At 35.7% G+C, this 23,197-nt stretch overlaps 1 long non-coding RNA gene across 1 annotated transcript; it reads right to left on the minus strand.

The window, feature by feature from the left end:
• Window positions 1-1,174: 1,174 nt before the first annotated feature.
• LOC139356964 (uncharacterized) lies at window positions 1,175-4,509 on the minus strand. The gene is made up of 3 exons (XR_011609532.1): window positions 4,297-4,509; window positions 2,000-2,072; window positions 1,175-1,353 (listed from the first exon to the last, which is right to left on the minus strand). It is a non-coding gene; the product is annotated as an uncharacterized lncRNA (long non-coding RNA).
• Between the last annotated feature and the right edge of the window lie 18,688 nt (window positions 4,510-23,197).

Here is a 23,197-nt window from a genome sequence, read left to right on the forward strand (position 1 = left end):
CATGCGACACTTCTACTCAGACTGTCCAGTGGAAGTCCATTCCCACTTATGTAAAACACAATGTCCTTGAATGACCTACCTGATCCTGCAGATCTTCTCATTTTTCTGATCTCCTGTCTTACTCTCCTTTCTGTTATTACTGCTGCAGTTACACTGTCTACCTTGGTGTGCTTTAAACACACAACCAGGCTTTTGCCTCTGGACTTGCACTGCCTGGTCTTTTGCCAGAGGGTTCTTCCTGACCAATTTTTCTTCTTCTCTATATACTCAATCCCATGAAATGTATGGGTTTTTATCTTCTTTTTTCACTATGATAACTCCAATCCTAGAGGAATGCTTGGCAGACAGAAAGCATGTATTTAGTATGTGTTGGATGAAGATAAATGGATGAACAAGTAATAATGAATGAATATGTGAATAAACAAATACAAACAGTGATGAAATTAGGGTATGCACAAAAAGCTAAGGGCTCTCCAAGTCTGATCATGAAGGCTAGGCAAGGCTTGACAGAAAAGACACTTCAAACAGGGACCTGAAGAATGAGTTGTGGTTATCCAAGTGATATGTTTTAGATGTTTGTCCTTACACAAATCTCATGTTGAGTTGTAGTTCCCAGTGTTGGAGGTGGGGCAAGATGGGAGCTATTTGTTCATGAAGGTTGATCCCTCATGAATGACTTGGGCCATCCCCTTGGTGATAAGTGAGCTTTTGCTCCGAGTTCACACAAGATCTGGTCATTTAAAAATGCAGGGCCCTTTCTTCCTTCTCTCTCTTGCTCCTGCTCTGGCTATGTGAATGCCTGATCCCACTTTGCCCTTCCACCATGATTGTAAGTTTCCTGAGGCTTCCCCAAAAGCTGAATAGATGCTAGTACCATGCTTCCTACAAAGGCTGCAAAACCATTAGCCAATGGAATTTGTTTTATTTATAAATTACACAGTCTTATGTATTTCTTTATAGTAATACAGGACCAGCCTAACCCACTTAGTGAATAAGGAAGAAAAGTGATCTGAAGGCAGAATGAAAAGCATAAGCAAATGTATAGAGAGAATTGGAAGGGCATAATTTGTTTGGGGAACTACAAGCAGGACAATTTCATATTGAATAAACATGAGGCTTAAAGGAAAAAACTCAAATACTAGAAGGGAGCAAGATGATGAAGTACCCTGGATGCCATGTATATCAACCAATGTCTTAGCAAGAGACCCTGTGGAGATGACACACTTGTAGATGATATACTCACCAGGTCCTAGAGCACACATTAATGAAGGGGCTCCTTATAAATGTATGAACAGGTTAAGGGAAACTAATAAGGGATGGTGAAGTACTCCTCAGCTGGTGTCACACATAGGCCTAAAATGGAAAGACAGAAAGTGATTACAAAAGAGTAATTACAGAGAGTTAATTGTAGCCCTAGGAAAGGGTTCCTATTCAGTAGAGAAATATCACCAACTTGCTACCTGGGAGAATTAACACCCTAAACTCATTCTTCTGTTACTTCCAATCTCCTGCCATTACCTCTCATTGCTAAACCCAACCAGAAGCCAGATGGGAAGGAAGGCAACTGATGATGCCAGTGTAAATCAGGCTCCCAGGGCACACAGAGCAGGGTGATGAAGGGTAGACTGTGAATCAAAGGGAAATAGGAAACGCCCAGTAGAGGAATAAGAAATTTCACTGCATAGATGTTAGAGAACCATTAAAAAATTTTAGGAGAAAGTATTGAAGGATCAGATTTGAGAAAAGGAAAGATGACTCTGGCAAGAGAAAAATAATAAATGTATACCACTAGTGAGTCAGGAGACGGGACAGTATTAAGTGGGATTACAAGGATCAAGGTGAGAAATTATGAGGGTCTGCACAGAGCAATGACTGTCAGTGAAGGAAGGAAAGAACCAACATTAGAGACATAATAGCAATTTACATTACAGCTAAAGGCCTGTCACGAATGTCTGAAGGCAGAACCATCATCAATTCCCTGAATTGTGTATTAGCTTACACGTCTAAGATGAAGGATAACTGCTTTTCAGCTGCAGTAAGACTTTGCACCTTGTGTAGACAGGATATTTGCTCTGAAATTCAAACAGTTCAGAAACGATTTCAGTCAAGGCAGAAGGATTGTATCTCTTCAACTAAATATTTGATTTAATGATTGAACTGTGAAAAGTATCCAAGTTCATTTAATTGCTAGCATTTTTTCCTAAGGAACAAGAATTAAGGATAACTGTTATTGTACCTTTAGCTAGTGGGCTAACTAGATGTATAGATAGACAGAGATTCTATGTACATGCAGCAAGTGATGTTTTTGTACTCATGCTCCTTGTACAAAAACAAAACAAAAAAAACACAAAGGCTTCCAAAAACTCATAAGTTGAAAGAAGGCCTCTAAATGTAACAAATCATAAACTTAGTTTAAAAGATTCAAATCGTAGTAAAAAAGGAAAAAAAGAGCTTTGAGTTAGGCCAGACTATAAAGCCTGGTCAAGGTGTGAGAAATGAGAATAATGAGCTGACCTCCTTGACCAAGATTACTTTCAGTGATGGTGGATTTATCACAGAATGTGAAGGGTAAGCAGGAGATCACACACTCATGATTCAGAGAGGAGCTGGGGCTCACCAGTGCCTCTCCTGTTTCTTACTGAGGAATATCTCAGTGTTAGGAGCTTCTGCAACCTTATTCTCCATACCTTGCCCTATGCATTTTCTTCAGGGCTGTCAGCTCAGCAGTATATTTTTATAATTGACAATTTCCAACAGGTTACTGGGTGGGATTTCTATTTCTAGCATTTGTGTTAGGAAAAGTTAAGGAATTCTCATTTTAAGTTAAATGTTATTTAACTCCTGGTCAACTGTATGTAGTATTTGATTATCAGTGATAAACTGTACTAGAATTTCTGATGCTGTTGTTTTGATTTTGGAAACTTTTACATTATGGATAGTTTGGGGAGGGGGTGTATGTATATCAGCTAATTAAACTCTTAGAAAAATTTTTATTTCCTAATGAGAGCTTAATGAGACAGATATCAGCATAAAACTGGCCAGACTCCCTTATAATTTCAGAATATTTAAAAAGGGATACAAAAACGTAAGGGGTAGGAAAACTGAGGAAGGAGTGTATAACAAATAATTTGGAAAATCCTTGATGTTTCAGTTGCACAGGTAAAACTTTTAGGCACTGTGAGGATTAATACTAAGTGTCAACTTAATTGGATTGAAGGATACAAAGTATTGATCCTGGATGTATCTGTGAGGGTGTTGCCAAGGGAGATTAACATGTGAGTCAGTGGGCTGGGGGAGGCAGACCCACCCTTAATCTGGGTGCCCACCATCGAATCAACTGCCAGCATGGCCAGAATATAAAGCAGGCAGAAAAACATGAAAAGACTAGACTGGCTTAGCCTCCCAGACTACATCTTTCTTCAGTGTTGGATGCTTCCTGTCCTTGAACATTGGACTCCAAGTTCTTTGGGACTAGGACTGGCTTCCTTGCTCCCCAGCTTGCAGCCAGCCTATTATGGGACCATGTGATCATGTAAGTTAATACTCTTTAATAAACTCCCATATATATATGTGTGTGTGTGTGTGTGTGTGTGTGTACATATATATAATATATGAGACATATAGCTCTCATTTATATATCATATATAAGATATGACATATATGATATACATATGTGCCATATATAGGATATTACATATATAAATATATGCATACATTACATATATAAATATATATAAAATATATACCCATATATTACATATATAAATATATACACATATATTACATATATACATATATATATCCTATTAGTTCTGCCCCTCTATAGAACCCTGACTAATACAGGCATGAACCCATTTGGCTTATACTTTCAACTGTGCCAGAGGGATCATAACTTCCTGAGGTAAAAGACTTTGTCAGACCTTATCTGACATTTTTCTATCTTGATATACATTATCTTCCCTTCCAACATGACTTTGCTCTTTCAACCCCAGTTAAGTTGGCCCATCAGCCGATGAAAATATGCCCTAAGGGTTCTAACTCATGTTAACTCAGCAGAACTCACTGTTACAGTAGAAAGGAGACTCAAAAATACCTTACAATCAAACTGGCTTTACAAACCGATATTTCAGTTTCTAATCATTCTATAGAAGACTGTCATAATAGAAAGATTTTAGAGAGATTATTAAAATATTCAAAGACAGTCTATAGTGATGTGCGTGGTATACTTTAAGATTCTATTTTAAATCCTCAATTCATGAAAGTAGAACATAAATTATGCATCAATGAAAGGGTCACCTTTTTATCTCTCATGAGATCCATTGAATAATCTTGTATATCCATGAGTAGGGAAGAGGTGTATGCCTACTGCTGAGTGTCTCCCACATTGGTGTCCTTCACAGGAGTCTGGGAATTTTGGATAATTCTTAATGTTAGTACAATGTTTTTATTTATTTATTTTTTGGATATTTGTAGCTTCTTTGGGTTCCCATTATCTGTTGAGATATAGGATGGAGGAGGATAGAGGCTGATATTTCTATAAAAGGAAAAGTATGGCACAAGAGAAAAAACAACTTTATTCTACTCATATCATTTACAAAATTCTATTTGACCTTAACAAAGTAGACATGAGTATTGGACAGAAAATTAGACTCAAATATATTTTATTATCAGAGCTGTTTTTCAGGATTGTTATCCAAGTTCATAATCATTGTACAGAATGTCATCATTCTGAAACACTCTAGAGAAATGCTATTAATATATTCCAAGAAAGATTTTAGCAACTGTGCACAGCATATTTCAGGGTTCTCTCCACCGTATAATGATGTAGAAGTTACCTAGTAAATGTCTTAAAATAGGCATTTTTTAAATCAGAAAGCTAATGAATAATTTTCATTATAATTTAAAGAGAAATTAGAAAAGAGAAATAATTTAAAGTCTACTTAATTCACTCTCATTTCTGATAATAAGTCCTTCTCCACTGAGCCCTGTCTCTGCCCTTGCTTTTTAAAAGGATATTTAGTACATGGTCCTTCTGATTGGGTAACCTAATTGGAGTTGTTTGTTAAGTCATGAGAAAAGAAAATGAGGTCAAGATTCTTAAAGACCATTCACTTGCTGATCCAGAAGGTTAGAGTTAAAGGGGCACTAATATATATGAAAGCATGCTGGTGATTACCGAGGTAGATTTGACTTAGTGTCTTATTTTCCCCTCACATTGCATGAGTGTCACTCACGAGTCAGAAAAAAAAAAAAAAAAAAAAAAAAAAAAAAAAAGATCCCAAAGAGAAAGGACTTTTGGGCATAGTCAAGGACTGGTTTCTACAGGGCACTCTTGTCAGAACTCTGGGATATTAGCTGGGATGGTCCAACATCCTTTCTGCCAATTGAACACACAGATTGCTCACCAATGCTAAAAGGAGTAATGGGAAGGGTCTCTTGAAGATCTAGATAAGATCTCGGAAGAACGATAGGCTTGAGCTCAGCTGCTGTTGTCCAGTTATGAGTGCCAGGGTGTTTTCAGGAAGTCAGGCTTCTATCCTGCCTGTAAATCTGCATAGTTGCAGTGAGACCAGAGTTAGTCCAAGAGAAAATATCTCCAGAGTATTCAGAACATAGAGGAAGGAATGGAAAATATATGACCACTGAGGGGAGATCATTATGTCAGCCTTGTGTAATTAGTGAATCATTGGGATTCAATCCTGATAGCTGACAGATTGGAAGATTTCCATATGCCTAGTATATTCCATAAAGCTGAACTATAACAGAGAATCTGTAACAATATGTTTCTCCAGTGAGTCAGGCCTGTTTAGGGTAAGCTACACATAAGGTAAGACATGTTGTCTTTGGAAGAATTCAAGCTTGGAATGACTAGGGTTCATGTGTTGAATTTGGTACTTTGTAAGCGAACACCTCAGACACATTAATTAAACACATCATTATGAAATTCTTCACCTGTGAAATAAGGTTAGTTCAAATTATTTCCCTGCTGGACACGACACATGTATTTCTCTTAAAGAAGAAATGCCTTTACTTAGAAACAGACACCGATTGGGGTAGAAATGGTGAAGCTTTAAAAACATGATATTGCAGGAGACGAGGGAGGAAACTGACAGCTCATCTTCTCTGGTAAGTTGATGAAAATTGCCAAAGGATTTTATTTGTGTAACAGGAAAATATAGTGTTTTGTTTTAAATAATATTCCGTATAATCTTGCAATGAAGTGCTTGTCTCCATTACCCCCATGAATCTCCTTTCTGCAAAAGCCTATTGCAAACTCTAGATATCCCATGCATGGCAGTTTTTCAGAGGTTGTAGGAATGGAATCAAGAAGTAAAAACTGTATTCCAGGAGGAATTCAATAAATTAACAGAATAAAATGCGTAACATAAAATTGAGAATTCATGAGGAACATGAAATAACATTCGAAAGTGCTAGAATTAGAAGAAATGTTGTAAAAGACACTGGGCTTTCCATGTAAATAGGGTGGAGCTTGAGATGATTCTCCTGAGGTCACAAAGGAAAGGATGACACTGCTGACGTCTTGATTAATTAGCTGATATAATATTGTAATTGAATACCAAATTATATTTCATTACATAATGCATATATTTCTTCAACGACATGGCCACCATCTCTTTGCTCATAAATTTATTGCTTCTTTTTTTCACTTCCCCTGGATTTCTATGCCCATATGCTAAGCATGGCTATTCATGACTTCTACTCTAAGATTCTTCTTGAATCTGCTCTTAGTGATAATATGCCATTATGAAACTCTCAGAGTCTGTATAATTGGTTAATATCTTCCTCAGAAAGTTGCGAGGATTCCGTAAAATAAGATACAGGAAGAAAGCAAGCTGTAATGTACAGTTTTTATATTTAAACCACAGCTCACAACTTTTCTAATAAAAGAATAAACTAAGGCAGAGAATAGTCTCTAAACAACTCCCTCCCCCATGGACAATGCAGCTGGAAAGAACCTAGAGACTCCCCAGCACCTTCTTCATGTGACTCTGTTTAATTGCACACTAGAACCTGAACCCCATCTTTCCCCGAAGTCTCTCTGCAGGAGGCTGTGTTCCCAGTGCCCGCAAATGGGGATGTTATGGCAGTGCGATGACAGAGTAGAGATAGTCCTGCCCCCTAAACCTCATATGTCCAGATTGTCCTTCAAATGTGACTTTCAACTAGGTAGTTACCCATACATAGAGATAGATGCCAGGCATTTAGAGTAAGTGCTTGGATTGGCTAATCTGTCTTCATTTGGTTGTCATGGAAGGACTTGAACTATTTCAGAATTTACTGAATGTGAATAATGGCTAGATTTCCCTTATTTCTTTATATGAGAATGTGGCAACATCGATTTAAGATGGGTTGAGGGTGGGGTGGGGGTGAGGCTTGCCTTTCCTCAGAATGTGTTTTCTGCTGTCATTTAACTCAATTTCTCCTGATTGTGGTCAATGGCAACAACACATCGCTTTGATATCCTTTTATATATGTGTTGACAGCTTTGATGTTTCCACTTTGTCTTCCTATATTCCCCAGACTGAGCACATACAGTTCTCTTAACTTTCCCACACAGATCTTATTTTGTAAATTTTCTACCATCTTGTAGCTTGCTTCAAAGCATCCCATCTGTTTTCCTCTGAAGAAAACCCATGACGAAAATCAAAAGGGCAAGTAGAAATAAAAGGGCAAATATATATTTATAGTTTCTTCCATCTACCTCATTTGTCTTATTTGCCCATTAGCAAGAAAGGGGTACAAAAAAGAAATAAACCTGATATCCAAACCAGCAGTTGATCTTGTGCTGTGGGACAGCATGGCTAAGCCAGGTGCTTCTTTCTGAAACATTACTACTAAGCTTTAGTGCACAGTACAGTAAGTTTGATGCCTGAGTTAAAAAATAAAAAGTTTCTTACCTTGTTGGTACAGAGCTCATTGCACCAGATCTAATAGGCTTGATGTAGATATGAACAGGAGTATGGGTGACCTGTCTTTTTTTAAGACTTTAGTTTAGATAAATACAAGATAACCATAAAACCAAGCTTTACCGAGATTTTTCTGGGAGACTAAATAGATTTTGAAGCCACCCAAGTATTTTGCCTCAAGTTGAGTCTTTCTAGGAAGCTTACTTAAGATTGAACTACCCACGATGGAAAAGTGTCACATACACACACATATGCACAAACATATAACCTCTACTCATTATTTATTCCTTCTGTATCATGTTCAATAATGGACTTATAAGGTGTTGCTCTCTGAGGTTGAGGTGTTTGTTGTTTCTGCCATCTTTTTTATGTGTTTGTTTGTTTGAGGTGGATTCCCACTCTGTCACCCAGACCACAGTACAGTGGCTTGATATCCTCTCACTGCAATCTCCACCTCCTGGGTTCAAGCTATTCTCGTGCCTCAGCCTCCCAAGCAGCTGAGACAACAGGCACTTGCCACCATGCCCAGCTAATTGTTGTGTTTTTAGTAGAGATGGGATTTCACCATGTTGGCCAGGCTAGTCTCAAACTCCTGACCTCAGATGATTCACCCACCTCGGCCTCCCAAAGTGATGGGATTACAGTCATGAGCCACGGCACCCAATACCAGTTTAACAACAATAAGCAAAAGATTAAAAATAATGTGTTTTTGACAAAATCAATGTTGTTAATGTTAATTTACTTAGTGTTGGCATTTCCATAGTTGACTTTCTACACCAGAGATTTTAAGAACTCTTAGAATAGGAATTTCTTTTTTCATTTCCCTTTTCTAAGAATATGTAAGAATGCCAAGAAAAATCTTTGATTTTGATTATAATACTCGGGTGCTTTCAAGAAATGGGTTAGTATAATTTTGAATTGAGTTTGAATCAACTCAGTGAATACAGAAAAATGGAAGATCAATTCCAGAATTAAATTGATTTATAGGAAAACAATTCCCTTCCCTGTTCCACCCTTCCCAAAAATAGCAGAGAAGTGAAAACTTACTGATTTACATGATGTAGAAATCTAGAGTGTGTTTTTCCCTGAATTTGGTGCCAATAAAATTTTTAAGTGATCTTTGCTAACTTATTTGAATGCTCTACAGTAAGAAAAATACAAAAGTGAAAACCAAACCTGTGCTAGTTTTTCAAAGTAATTCATCATTTTTCTTACCTTTATATTACTTCTTTACACTGTGAACATCTGAGATAAATCTAGGTAATATTGTAGTACAGCAGGAATGTGATTATTTGGTTAACCTCACTGCTGCAGATCCCATATACCAATGCCTGAAATTGCATTAATGACATATAATCACTTATTTCTCTATCATAGGTAAGGTTTCAAATGTAAATACTTTGGAAGAGGGTATATGGTATATATTGATTTTAATTTGTGTGAAAATAAATAGGTAGTTTTAGATCCTTTTTTGAATGTTTATTTTCAAACAAAGAATAAAGAGAAAAAATGTGGTCAAAAGGGTGGAGTGTATTGCTGAAGGAGAAAGAATACAGAGAAACAATCCTGAAGGCACTGACTTGCTTCTTTTCCTATTCCACATTGATACGAAGGCCACCCTAATGAAGACCCTCTCTCAAAGCTGACCTGGCGTATTTTCACTCTACTTGAATCCTCAAGAGTGATGCCACAGATAAGCCGCTACCTGCTTTTAAGAGTTAATTTATTTTCTAACTAAAATGTTTTAAATATTCAGACTATTAAACATAGGGCAGTGTGCCATCTGGGACAGCCTGACCCACTATATGAATGCTAGGAGTTGAGTAGTGGGAAGATTCTCTTTCTATTTGAGGTCATTGTAAGCATCAGTACTGGAATATTTTTTCAACAATATTACCTTGTCTCAATTGTTTACTTGTCAGGATCAACTTGACTGCTTTCTGAAGATCACTGTGACATGGTAAATGTGAGAAAAGTAAAGGAAATTCTCAAAAAGAAATGGTTTAAAGCTTGAGTTTTTGTCAGTCACTTAAAAGTAAAAATAAAATCTGTATACATATTTTAATATGTACAAAATATCAAATTTTATTTTACGCTAAACAGCATCCTTATGAGATTAAATAGTTTGGCGGGTAATTTTTGATATTACAGATATAATTTTTTTTTAATTTAACTTTCTGTCCGTCTGGCTAAAACCTGCAAATATCATCACAGATTGTCTTTATTTAACACACTGTCTTGTCCTTATATTATCTAATCATTTCTAAAATCATCAAGAATTAAGAGAACAGTTTATTTTCTTAGTCATATTCCCTCCACCCCAAGTGAATGTATAAAAGGTTCAATGTTCCATTTTAAAATTTTAGGAAAGTCTTTTAATTATCTCAAACTTGGAACTTAATATTCGAAAAATAATCTTTTATGGCATAATTAGTTCATTGCTTTATTTCAGATATACATGTATTCGCTAACTCATGATTGAAACATTTTGTCTAGTTATTGTTTTAGATGCTGCAGAGGAAAGGGTGAAAAACACATGCATTCAGCCCTCCATGAGCTTGCAGTCTTTGAGAGAAAAACATTTATGAAAATTATGAAACCACACTACCACAGTGCTTACAAAGAAAATATGTAGGGGATCTTCCTGGAAGAACGTGTACAAATCCAGAGGAAAAGGCCTCAAATTCAGTCTAGCGTGTAGTGAAGTAGACTGAAAAAATCTGTAAGGTAGAGTGAAGTAAATGACATCTCCATCTTGAAGTGCAAATGCAAATAAGAACTGCTGACCAGTTGAGAGGTTACTACAATAGCACAGGGACCAATGGTAATAATATGTTTCATACCACGGCGATACTTAAGCTGGAGAGACATACACTGAGATAGCTTTGGTAATGTATTCACTAAATCTCAGCTAATTGGATTCAAGGGATTCTATTCTTAATTAGATAATATAATCATAAATAAGCAGAATTCAAGCTCTGAGATTCTAGTATTTATTAGGAAACTATGCTATATTATGCACAGAAATGTTTATTATTAAATAGGAAATATAATATGAATACTTACTGAGAAGTCTCATAATAAATGATAATCACAAGTAAGTTCAAAAACTATAAATCTTCTAGAGTTTCTCCAACCTCTAGATGGGCTCTTTGAGGCGAGATGGCTGTGAGTGACTAGAGCTGTTTCTTTTCTTTTGGGCCACCTACGTTGGAAAATTTTGTTAAATAAATTTTTATCTTGGACAGTTAAAACCCTAAAAAGGCCGAGCGTGAGGGCTCACTCCTGTAATCCTAGCACTTTGGGAGGCTGAGGTAGGCAGATCACCTGAGATCAGGAGTTCGAGACCAGCCTGCCCAATATGGCAAAACCCTATCTCTACTAAAAGTACAAAAATTAGCTGGGCATGGAGGTAGGCACCTGTAATCCCAGCTATTCGATAGACTGAGGCAGGAGAATCGCTTGAAGCTGGGAGGCGGAGGTTGCAGGAAGCAGAGACAGAGTCACGGCAGTCCAGCCTAGGTGACAAGAACGAAGCTCTGTCAAAAAACAAAAACAAAAACAAAACAAAACAAAACAAAATCCCTAAAAAAAAAGTTTATTTGTGGGAAAAAATATATTTATATCTTGGACAGCTAAAATCCTAAATTTAAAAATCTATTTCTAAAAAAGAAAAGTTTAGTATATGTTAAAATTTCATTATGACTATCAAAGAAAAGTACACATACTAATTATATATATTTTAAACAATAGACCAAAGTTCAAGGATAGTATTAAAAATAATTTATCTCTTAATAAAATTTACTTCAGGTATGTTTATATTGATGGAGAGAGAATAAAAGAGAGTAAGAGAAAAAGAAAGTTTTACTGACACTCAACATTGAATCATATCATACTAAATAAAATTATTAATTTAAAGTCTTCACAAAGTTACCAAGAAAAAGAGAAATTGAAGTGAAATTAAAAACATTGCTGAGCTTTTAATAATCAATTCTTCATCCAAGAAATGAAACAAAGCAAAACAAACACTGTCAGATCTTTGGAAAATTCAGGCTACAAATTCCAGAAACTTTATCATTTGACAATTATTTCTTCATCTAGAAACAGATGTGCTTGATAATTCCTTGTGTTCTTTCGGCATGGCATCTCAAGTTGTTAAGTGCTTTGTTAAGATAAGTGCATCACCTATCTATTTATTCGTTAATAAAAACACCTTGTTGGGCATGGTGTCAGCACTTTGTGAGGCCGATGTGGGTGGATCACCTGAGCCCAAGAGTTTGAGACCAGCCTGACCAAAATGGTAAAATCCCATCTCTACTAAAAATACAAAAATTAGCCTGTCATAGTGGCACAAACATGTAGTCCCAGCTTCTCTGGAGGCTGAGAAAGGAGAATTGTTTGAAACCCCCCACCCCCAATAAAAACACCTTAAAGCAAAACCCAATAGTTTTCCACAATGGTTGAACTATTTAAATTCCCACTGACAGTGTAAAAGTGTTCCTTTTTCTCCACAATCTTAGCAGCGTCTGTTGTTTTTTGACTTTTTAATAATTGCCATTCTGAATGAAGTGAGATGGTATCTCGTTGTGGTTTTGATTTGCATTTCTCTAATGATCAGGGATATTGACCTTTTTTTCATATGTTTGTTGGCCACATGAATATCTTCTTTAGAGAAGTGTCTGTTCATGTCCTTTGCCCACTTTTTAATGGGGTTTTTCATTTTTCTCTTGTAAATTTGTTTAAGTTCCTTATAGATTCTGGACATTAGACTTTTGTCAGATTCATACATTGCAAAAGTTTTCTCCCATTCTGTAGGTTGCCTGTTCTCTCTGATGATAGATTCTTTTGCTGTGCAGAAGCTCTTTCATTTAATTAGATCCCATTTGTCAATTTTTGTTTTTGTTTCAATTGCTTTTGGTGATTTCGTCATGAAATCTTTGCCCATGCCTATGTTCTGAATGGTATTGCCTAGGTTTTCTTCTAGGGTTTTTATAGTTTTGGGTTTTACATTTAAGTCGTTAATCCATTTTCAGTTAATTATTGTATATGGTGTAAGGAAGGGGTCCAGTTTCAGTTTTCTGCATATGGCTAGCCAGTTTTCCCAGCACCATTTATTAAATAGGGAATTCTTTCCTTATTGTTTATTTTTGTCAACTTTGTCAAAGATCAGATGGTTGTAGATGTGTGGTCTCCTTTTTGAGTTCTTTTGTCTGTTCCATTAGTCTGTCTATTTTTTGTACCAGTACCATACTATTTTGGTCTCTCCAGCCTTGTAGTACAGTTTGAAGTCCAGTAGCGTGATGCCCCTAGCTTTATTCTTTTTGATTAGGTTTGCCTTGACTATGAGAACTTTTTTGGGGGGTTCCATATGAATTGTTGAATAGTTTCTTCTAATTCTGTGAAGAATGTCAATGGTAGTTTAATGGGAATAGCATTGAATATATAGATTACTTTGGGCCACATGGCCATTTTCACGATATTGATTCTTCCTATGCATGAGCATGGAATGTTTTTCTATTTGCTTGTGTCCTCTCTTATTTCCTTGAGTAGTGGTTTGTCGTTCTCCTGGAAGATGTTCTTCACTTCCCTTATTAGCTGTATTCCTAGGTGTTTTATTCTCTTTGTAGCAATTGTGAATGGGAGTTCGTTTATGATTTGGCTCCCTGCTTACCTGTTGTTGGTGTATAGGAATGTTTGTGACTTTTGCATATTGATTTTGTATCCTGAGACTGCTGAATTTGCTTATCAGCTTAAGAAGCTTTGGGGCTGAGATGATGGAGTTTTCTAGACATAGGATCATGTCATCTGCAAACAAACACAATTTGACTTCCTCTCTTCCTATCTGAATACTCTTTAAAAATAACATTTTAAAAATAAAAATTAAATTAAAAATTAAAAAATCAGAGTCTTTTGAATCAGATCCAGTTGCCTACACTTTCCAGATTCACAAATTACTTATTATGTTGCTTTGGGAAAGTCACTTCATGTTTCTAAACCTACATTTCTTCATATGTAAAATAAAGAATAACAGTACTACTTAATTGAGTTGTCGGGATGATTGAAGAGATAATTTATGTGAAATGCTTAAAATAGGGTGTGCATTATGCACATTCAATTAATGCTACATATCAGAGTAAAGTTTATATGTTTATTTCCTACTGCCTTTCAATGGGCATGCTCTCGGTATAACATTATATTCCACAGATGTTTAATTTTATGTCTTTATTCAAGAGCACTTGGGTAGTGAACAACATGCTGAAGAATTTGCTATGAATTGCTAAATGCCCACATAAAACATAGTTTATAGGAGGCTGAGGCAGGTGGATCACTTGATGCCAGGAGTTTGAGACCAGACTTGGTAACATGGTAAAACTCAATCTCCACTAAAAATACAAAAATTAGCCAGGTGTGGTGACACATGCCTATAGTCCCAGAAATACCATTTGATGCAGCAATCCCATTACTGATTATATACCCCTCCAAAATATAAATCATTCTATTACAAAGATACCTGCAGGTGTATGTTCATATCAGAGCTACTAACAATAGCAAAGACATGGAAGCAACCCAAATGCCCATGACTGATAGACTGGATAAAGAAAATGCGTTACATATACACCATAGAATACTATGCAGCCATAAAAAGGAATGAGATCATGTCCTTTGCAGGGACATGGATGGAGCCAAAAGCCATTATCCTCAGCAAACTAACGCAGGAGCAGAAAACCAAACACTCCATGTTCTCACTTATAAGTGGGATCTGAACAGTGAGATCACATAGACACAAAGAGGGGAACAACACACACTGGGGCCTGTCAGGGGGTCTGCTGGGGGAAGGGAAAGCATTAGGAAAAGTAGCTAATCCAAGCTGGGCTTAGTACCTAGGTGATGTGTTGATAGGTGCAGTAAACCTCCATGGCACATGTTTACCTGTATAACAAACCTGCACATGCTGTACCCCAGAAACTTAAAATAAAAATAAATTTAAAACCAGTTTATTATTTTTCACAATTCTCTCAGTGGGATGGGCATTCTTCTACTAGTTTCCCCTGGACTCACACATGTGGCATCCTTCAGCTGGAGAATCCCCTGAACCTCTCTCCTCATGTGGTCATTGTTCCTTAAGGCCACTAGACAAGACTGGAATTTCTCAGCTGGTGGCATCTGTAGTACAAGAGTGCAGTCCTCAACGTGCAAACACTTACCAAGCTTCTGCTTGTGTCGTGTTGGCCCATGTCTCATTGGTCAAGCAAGTCCCACGGCCAAGCCCAAGATACTGCGAAAGGGACTACATAAGGGCAAGAATATTGAGAGTGGGATTGATTGGTGGGACAATTGGTGATACAATCTACCTCCTTTTCAATAAATAGTACATGCACATTCTAATTCAACTTTTAAAGTAAGATAATAAACTATGCATCTTTGCCACTTAAAAAAAATCTTTTTTATTTTATTTTTATTTTTTTAGTTTCCTTTAAAAAGGAGTTAAAACAAGCTGCTGTCAACCATCTGGGTTACCAAAGAGGATATCTCATCATTGTCTCATCTCTTTAGAAAAGGCCATCTGTCTGCACACCATCAGCGGAGGGTCTCAGCATATCTTGGTGTAGGACAGATGGAGTTTTCCATCTGTGTATTTTTTAATTGAAAATATTAAAAGGTGGCATCCTTCTCCTCCTCCTCCTCCTCCTCCTTCTCTTCCTCCTCCTCTTCCTCCTCCTCCTTCTCCTTCTCCTTCTTCTTCTTCTTCTTTTATTATTGAGACAGGGTCTTGCTCTGTCACTTAGGCTAGAGTGCAGTGCACGATACCAGCTCACTGCGATCTCTGCCTCCCAGACTCAAGCCGTCCTTCCACTTCAGCCTCCCAAGTAGCTGAGACTATAGGTGTTTGCCACCATGGCCAGCTAATTTTTGTATTTTTAGTAGAGACAGGGTTTCACCATGTTGCCCAGGCTGGTCTCAAATTTCTGGCCTTGAGTGAGCCACCCACCTCCACCTCCTATAGACTATGTTTTCTTTTTTTTTTCTTTTTTTTTTTTGAGATGGAGTCTCACTCTGTCACCCAGGCGACAGAGTGCAGTGGTGTGATTTAAGAAAATATCCCTTGATCACTGCTTTGAAGGTTGGGGAAGTGATCCTCTTCCAATTCTTCCACCACTTTTCTTTACTTCCTGCTTCTTACTAGTTATATGACCATTATTACACAATTATGTATAGCATTAATGTTCTCTAAATTATGTTCTCAAAGTTTGTAATTTTACTTAGTAATTCTTTCAGAAAGTTTAGTATAGAAATAAAGAGCCCAGGCCCTGAAGTCGGAATACTTAGGAGCAGAATCCCTCTTCCACTTATTCTTAACTATTTATATTTGGGCATACACACACACATACGCACACACACACAGAGAATGATGCATGCATATATATAGTTTTAGATATAATTGATAACTGTGTGTACTGATATACATACATATATATATGTGTGTGTGTGTGTACATAGTTTTTCCATCATAATAAGTGGTCAAATACTATTCTATATTTTCATTATAGTGTGCAGACAAACTGATTCTTACTAGTAGCTCTTGTACCCCAAAACTTTTACTTTTAAATATGTTTAATTTGATTCATGTCTTAATTGGTTGAATTTCAACTTTAAGAAATTTACCCAACGAATACTCATAATGGCAGTTATCACATTACCTTGTATATAATAGGAGCTTGGTAAATATTTGTTGAATAAATTAGAGCTGGATATTACCTGTATTGCTTCATGGAGTAGATATTTTATGTTTTGCCTTTTTATTTGACTTACATCTTAATTGGATATGATATTTGCAGCTCGAACTTTATTTCCTTGAGAAGTTTGTAGACATTTATGTCATTGAATTTTAGTATGTGGTAGTTTGAGTCAAGCCAGATTTTTTTTTCTCTTGCAGATAGTTTGGGTTTTTCAGCCTAAATGTTTGAAGAATTATTTTTTTAATGTTAGAAGTTTCCTAATTTAACTATTATGCACCTCATTGGTGAGCAATCTGTATCACTTATTTCTTCTTCTTTTTTTTTTTTGACAGAGTCTTGCTTGCTCCCTCGCCCAGGCTGGAGTGCAGTGGCACAATCTCGGCTTGCTGCAACCTCTGCCTCCTGAGTTTAAGCGATTCTCCTGCCTCAGCTACCCGAGTAGCTGGAATTACAGTCGCGCTCCACAGCACCCGGCTAATTTTTGTATTTTTAGTAGAGACGGGGTTTCACCATGTTGGCCAGGCTGGTCTTGAACTCCCGACCTCAAATGATCTGCCCTCCCTGGCCTCCCAAAGTGCCGGATTTCGAGGCGTAAGCCACCACGCCCAGCCTATATCAATTTTTTTAAATGAAACATAGATTATCTTTTATTCTGAACATTGGCTTTTTTATGTCATAAAACGTTTCTGGAAATAAATTTTTCAGTTCATATCTGCCCATTTGTTGGGCGTGAGCCTCCGAAACACCAGCTGTCTTTGTGTTGGGTCCTTTTTGCCTCTTCTTCGTAACTACATTTTCTCTGTCAAAATCTTAGGCCGGGCACAGTGGCTCATGCCTGTAGTCTCAGCACTTTGGCAGGCCGAGGCAGGCGGATTACCTGAGCTCAGGAGTTTGAGACGAGTCTGGATAACATGGTGAAACCCTGTCTCTATCTGGAAAACGAAAAATTTAGCAGGGCATGGTGATGGGAACCTGTAATCCCAGCTTCTCAGGAGGCTGAGGCAGGAGAACCGCTTGAACCCGGGAGGCGGAGGTTGCAGTGAGCCAAGATCACAGCACTGCACTCCAGCATGGCAACCAAGTGAGACTTCCTCTCAAAACAAAACAAAACCAAACCCTTATTAACAGTCTATGAACAGAAACTGCGTAAGCATTTCTTCATGTTAGAATTATGACTTTCAGCCTTGTCTCTTTGTCATTTTAAAACTATTAGGTTTTAAAAATAATACTCATATTTTCAATTAGCAATCTCTTCTATTATCTTTATGTTATCGTATAGTTTTTTGTCCTTATTTTAGTTAGATTCTTGTTATTATTAAAATTTCCTATCACTTAGTGAACTTCTGAGTGATGTTTTTGCTTCTCGTGTTAAGTTTTGATCTTTATTTGGTACTCTTGCAGAATGTCATGCCATTTCTTATCAACTCGCTCATGCCCATGAAATTCCCCAGTATTATATTTGTTGTGTAAAGTGTGGCAGTTTTCTAAAATTTATTTTTATTTTATTTGAGAAGACTTTGTTTCCCCACTAATTTTAGTTTGAGGGTAAGGAAATTTATTGTTCTTTCTACTCTTTTTCCTTCCTTCACTTATTTGGGTCAGAGGACGCTTCATTGAATGCCAGGACATTCACCATTACCTAATAGGATTGGCTTTCCACTTCCTAGATGGAAGTGGAGTAGTGGAGACCATTTAGGAAGCAATGCTAAATGTGTATACTCAAAGCAACACAACCACAAAATAGATGAAGAAAAACTGAGAGGACTGAAAGAATAAACAAATGCACAAAACTATGATTGGGGAAGTTAACAGCTGGTAGACCAAAAATAGAAAAGGATGTAGAATAACTCAATAACACCATCAAATAAAAAGTAGTTAATGAACATTTTTAGAACACTCCACCCAACAGCATCAGAATGCACATTTCTTTCAAGTGTTCAGGAAAGATATGCCAAGATAAATCACATCCTGGGGCATGAAACAAACCTCAACAAATTTAAAGAATTCAAAGTATACTGAATGCGTTCTTTAAATACCGTGGAATCAAACTAGAAACCAATAACAAAGATAAAGGAAAAATCTTCAAATTCCAGAAACTAAACAATATACATCTAAATGATCCATGGATAAATAAGGAAGTCTCAGTGGAAATAAAAACATACATTGCCTGAATGAAAATAAAAATAAAAAATATTTAAATTTGTAAGGCAAAGTTAGCGAGTATTGGGACAAAAATTTACACCACTGAATGCATACATTAGTAAAGAGAAAATGTCTTAAATCAATAGTCTAAACTCCCGCCTCAAGAACTAACTAACTAACTAAATAAATAAATAAGTAAAATAAACCAGGGCCAATCAGAAGGAAGAAAGAAATAATAAGGAGGGGAAATAGCAGAAATTAATGAAATTGGAACAAAAAGTAAATAACAGAGAGAAACAATGAAACAGCTAGCTTGTTCTTAAAAAGACTAATAAAATTCACAAACTACTAGCAAGACAGATGGAGAAAAAATAAAAGAAAAAATTACCTATATCACAAATGAAACAGGGACATCACTATATACTTTACAGACACCAAAAGGATAACCAAGAAATACAATAAAGAACTGTATACATGTGAATTTAGCAATTTTGGTGAAATGAGCTAGTTCCTAGAAAAACACAAACTACTGCAATTCATGCAATATAAAATCAGTAAGTTAAATAATCCTATAACTGTTAAGAAAATTAAAATTTTAATTGAAAAAATACACCAAAAAATCTAGGTTCGGATGGTTTCACTGAAGAATTATTTCAAATGTTTAAAAAATTATTATCAATTCTATACAATCCCTTCCTGAAAATAAAAGAGTAAAGAATACTCCAAATTCATTTATTAAGCTAGAATTGTCCTGAAGCCAAAATCATACAAAGACATAGAAAATACAAAGACAAAATATAAACTGCAGACCAATATCTGTCTTGAATATAGACACAAAAATCCTTAGTAAAATATTAGCAAATATAAATCAGTAATATATTAAAAAATATCATGATGAAGTGGGTTTTAATCTAGAGATACAAGGCTGGCTTAATTTTGAAAATAAAATAATGTAGTCCACCATATTAACAAGCTAAAGCAGAAAGCTCTCATGATCATATCGGTTGATTCCAAATATACACATATATATGTGTGTGTATATGTTTGAATGTTTTTCCAAATTCAACATTAATCATGATATAAACTCTCAGAAAAATGGAAATAGAGGAGAACTTCCTGAACTTTATAGAGAACATCTATAAAAAAACATACAGCTAACATCTACCAAAGGAAAAAGACTGAATGTTCTCTCCTAAGATGAACAGCAAGGCTAGCGTCTCTGCTTTTATTCAGTCACCCTTATTTAACTTAGGACAGGAAGTTCTAGCCAGTACAATAGGGAAAAGAAAGGAATAAAAAGCATGCTCATTGGGAAAGACAAAATAAATAGTGTCCATTTGCAGATGACATATTTGCTTACAAAGAAAATCTCAAGAAATTGTGAAAAACACTCCTAGAACTAACAGGTGATTTCAGCAGTGTTACAGAATGCAACATAAACATACAAAGTTGGATTGAATGTCTACATACCAGTAACAGACATGTTGACATTGAAATTAAAATGTCTTTTCCAATCACTCAAGAAAAGAAAATACTTAGGAGCAAATCTAACAAAACACGTGCAGGAGTGTATGCTGCAAACTGCAGAATGTTGATGAAGGAAATCAAAGGAAATGTAAATAAACATAGAGGGATTTCATAGATTAGAAGACTCAACATCCAGTCTGTGCAACACTGTGAAACCCTCTATCCACAAAAAATACAAAAATTAACTAGGCATGGTGGCATGCACCTGTCTATAGTCCCAGCTCCTCAGGATGCTAATGTGGGAGGATCACTTGAGCTTGGGAGGCTGAGGCTGCAGTGAGCCCGACCACACCACTGCACTCCAGGCTGAATGACAGAGTAAAACTCTGTCTCAAAAAACAATCAAATAAACAAAACAAGACTCAACATGGTAAGGATGACAGTTTCCCCAAATATATATACAATATCTATATAAATATAGATAATTCTTATCAAAATCTCACCAAGATTTCTGTTGATATAGAAAATATAATTCCAAAATTTATGTTAAAAGACAAAAAAGTCTTAATAGCTAAAACAATTTTGAAAAAAAAAAGAAAAAAAATCAAGTGGGAGGAACCCATTGACCTAAGATGCATTTTATAGCTACACTAATCAAGACTAAGTAGTATTAGTGGAGTGAAAGCACAAATGGAGTGAAACAGAGAATGCAGAAATACAGTATATCCCCATATGTATATACAGCCAATTAATTTTTGACAGAGATGCGGAAGCACTTCAATGGAGAAAAGACAACCTTTTCAGCAAATGATGCTGCAGTAATTGGACATCCATAGGCAAAACAATCAAACAAAAAGACCTTGGGAGAAGTCTCATGCTTTATTTAAAAAAACAAAACAACAACAAACAAAACGAAACAAAGCAAAACCTCCAAATGAATTCACAGACTTCAATGTAAAAAATAAAACTAAAATAGTTTTGTTAACAAAAAAAAAAAAAAAAGGAAAAAAAAAAAAAAACAAACCCTGGAAGAAAATACTCAGGATCTACAGGTTGACAGAATTCTTAGCCTTGGTACTAAAAGCACAATTCATGAGAAAAAGTTGAAAAATTGAACTTGATGAAAATTAAAAACTTTTGCTCTGTTAAAGCCCCATTAACAGGGTGAAAACACAGAGTGGGTAAAAATTCTTGAAAAGTACATATCTGACAAAAGGTGGTGTGTAGAATATATTAATAGCCCTTAAAAGTCAAGGGGAAAATAACAATCTGATTAGAAAATGGGCCAAAGATATGAAGATAAATTTCATTGATGAAAACACACAGATATAATTAAGCACATGAAAAAATGTTCAACTGTATAAGCTGTTAGAGAAATGTAAACTAAAACCACAGTGAGATATCTCTATATGCATGTCAAGGTATATTTTCTTATTCTAAAATAAGAAAATAGTGATAACCCAATCATGGCAAGGATACCAAAAAACTAGATCACTCACATATTGCTGTCACTCTGGAAAATAGTTTAGCAGTTTTTTAAAGAAAACTGAACATGCAACCAGAAGCTGCACTACTCTGCTTTATCTCCAAGAAATGAAGACTTATTTTCACACAAAAACCTGGACTTGAATGTTTATAGCAGCTTTATTTATAATAGCTCCAAACCAGAAAATACCCAGATATTCTTTAACAGGTAAAGGGTTAAATAAATATGGTATTTCCATACTCTGGAATACTCAGCAATAAAAATGAATAAACTCATGATGCACAGAGCAACATGGATGAATGTCCAGATAATTATCCTAAGTGAAGAAGAGTCCTTCTCAAAAGGTTGCATAGTGTAATTCCCTTTATAAAGAATTTTTGAAGTGGCAAAATTATAAAAATGGAGAAGAGATTAGGGGTTAACAGGTGCTAAGGAAGTGGTCAAGGCGAAAGCAGAGTAGGTTTGGCTACAAAAGAGCTACATGAAATTTTGTGTGTTGATGAAAATATTGTGTGTTTTAACTGTATTCATGTCATTATCCTGTTTGTGATATTGTATTTTTCAATATGTTACCATTAGGGAAACTGGATTAGGGTACAAGAAATCTGTCTGCATTGTTTCTTAATGATTGCAAGTAAATTTACAATTATCTTAATTAAATTAAGTAAATTAATTGAAAGCTTAATTAAAAAGAACACAACGCATGACTTATAAGATAAATGGGTTGAGACAACACTCCAAAACTTAGTAACACATAATAAAGATAGGAACCTAATTAAAATAGTAGCAGTTTTACACATTTTAAGTGGTCAAGAAATACCTAAACACTATGTTAAATATTCCATTTCATCTTAAAAAAGAAAATTCCTTAAAGCCTAAAGAATCCTGTGCTTACTCAACCACTGGGAAAGGTTTTATAATATGATTAATATGGTTTTCGTAATTTTAAAACTATTACTAAGTTATTATGTGCTTTCATGGGAAGAAAAATATGAGCCAACTTTTTAAACATCTTAACTCTACAATTTTTTTGAGCAGGTTATAGGAATAATCAATAGCATATTATAAACTTACACAAGAATGAAATTCAGTTCTCATATAATCTTGTCATTTATTCAGTTGATCTGGTCTCTCATGAGGTCAAGAAATAGAACAGCTTGTTGAGTATGAGACTGTTATATATTCAGAGTAAAATAATTTGGATTTATAAAGTATTATTTTTTTACAGACTAATCCTGTAGAGATTTGACAAAAATGGGAAAATATAAGTATCTTGGCTTCATTTTAAGCTGATCTTTGTAGAGTTCTTCCAAAGTAAGCATTTATACTACCATTTTGAGGAAAATGTAATATTGAAATCTGTATGACTGTGCATTAACTTAATCCATGTGTGCCTATGTTTAGCAACCAGCTAGAGAATTAATATCCATCCCTTC

Source organism: Macaca nemestrina, chromosome 11 (assembly GCF_043159975.1).
Source record: "Macaca nemestrina isolate mMacNem1 chromosome 11, mMacNem.hap1, whole genome shotgun sequence".
Classification (NCBI taxonomy): Eukaryota; Metazoa; Chordata; class Mammalia; order Primates; family Cercopithecidae; genus Macaca; species Macaca nemestrina.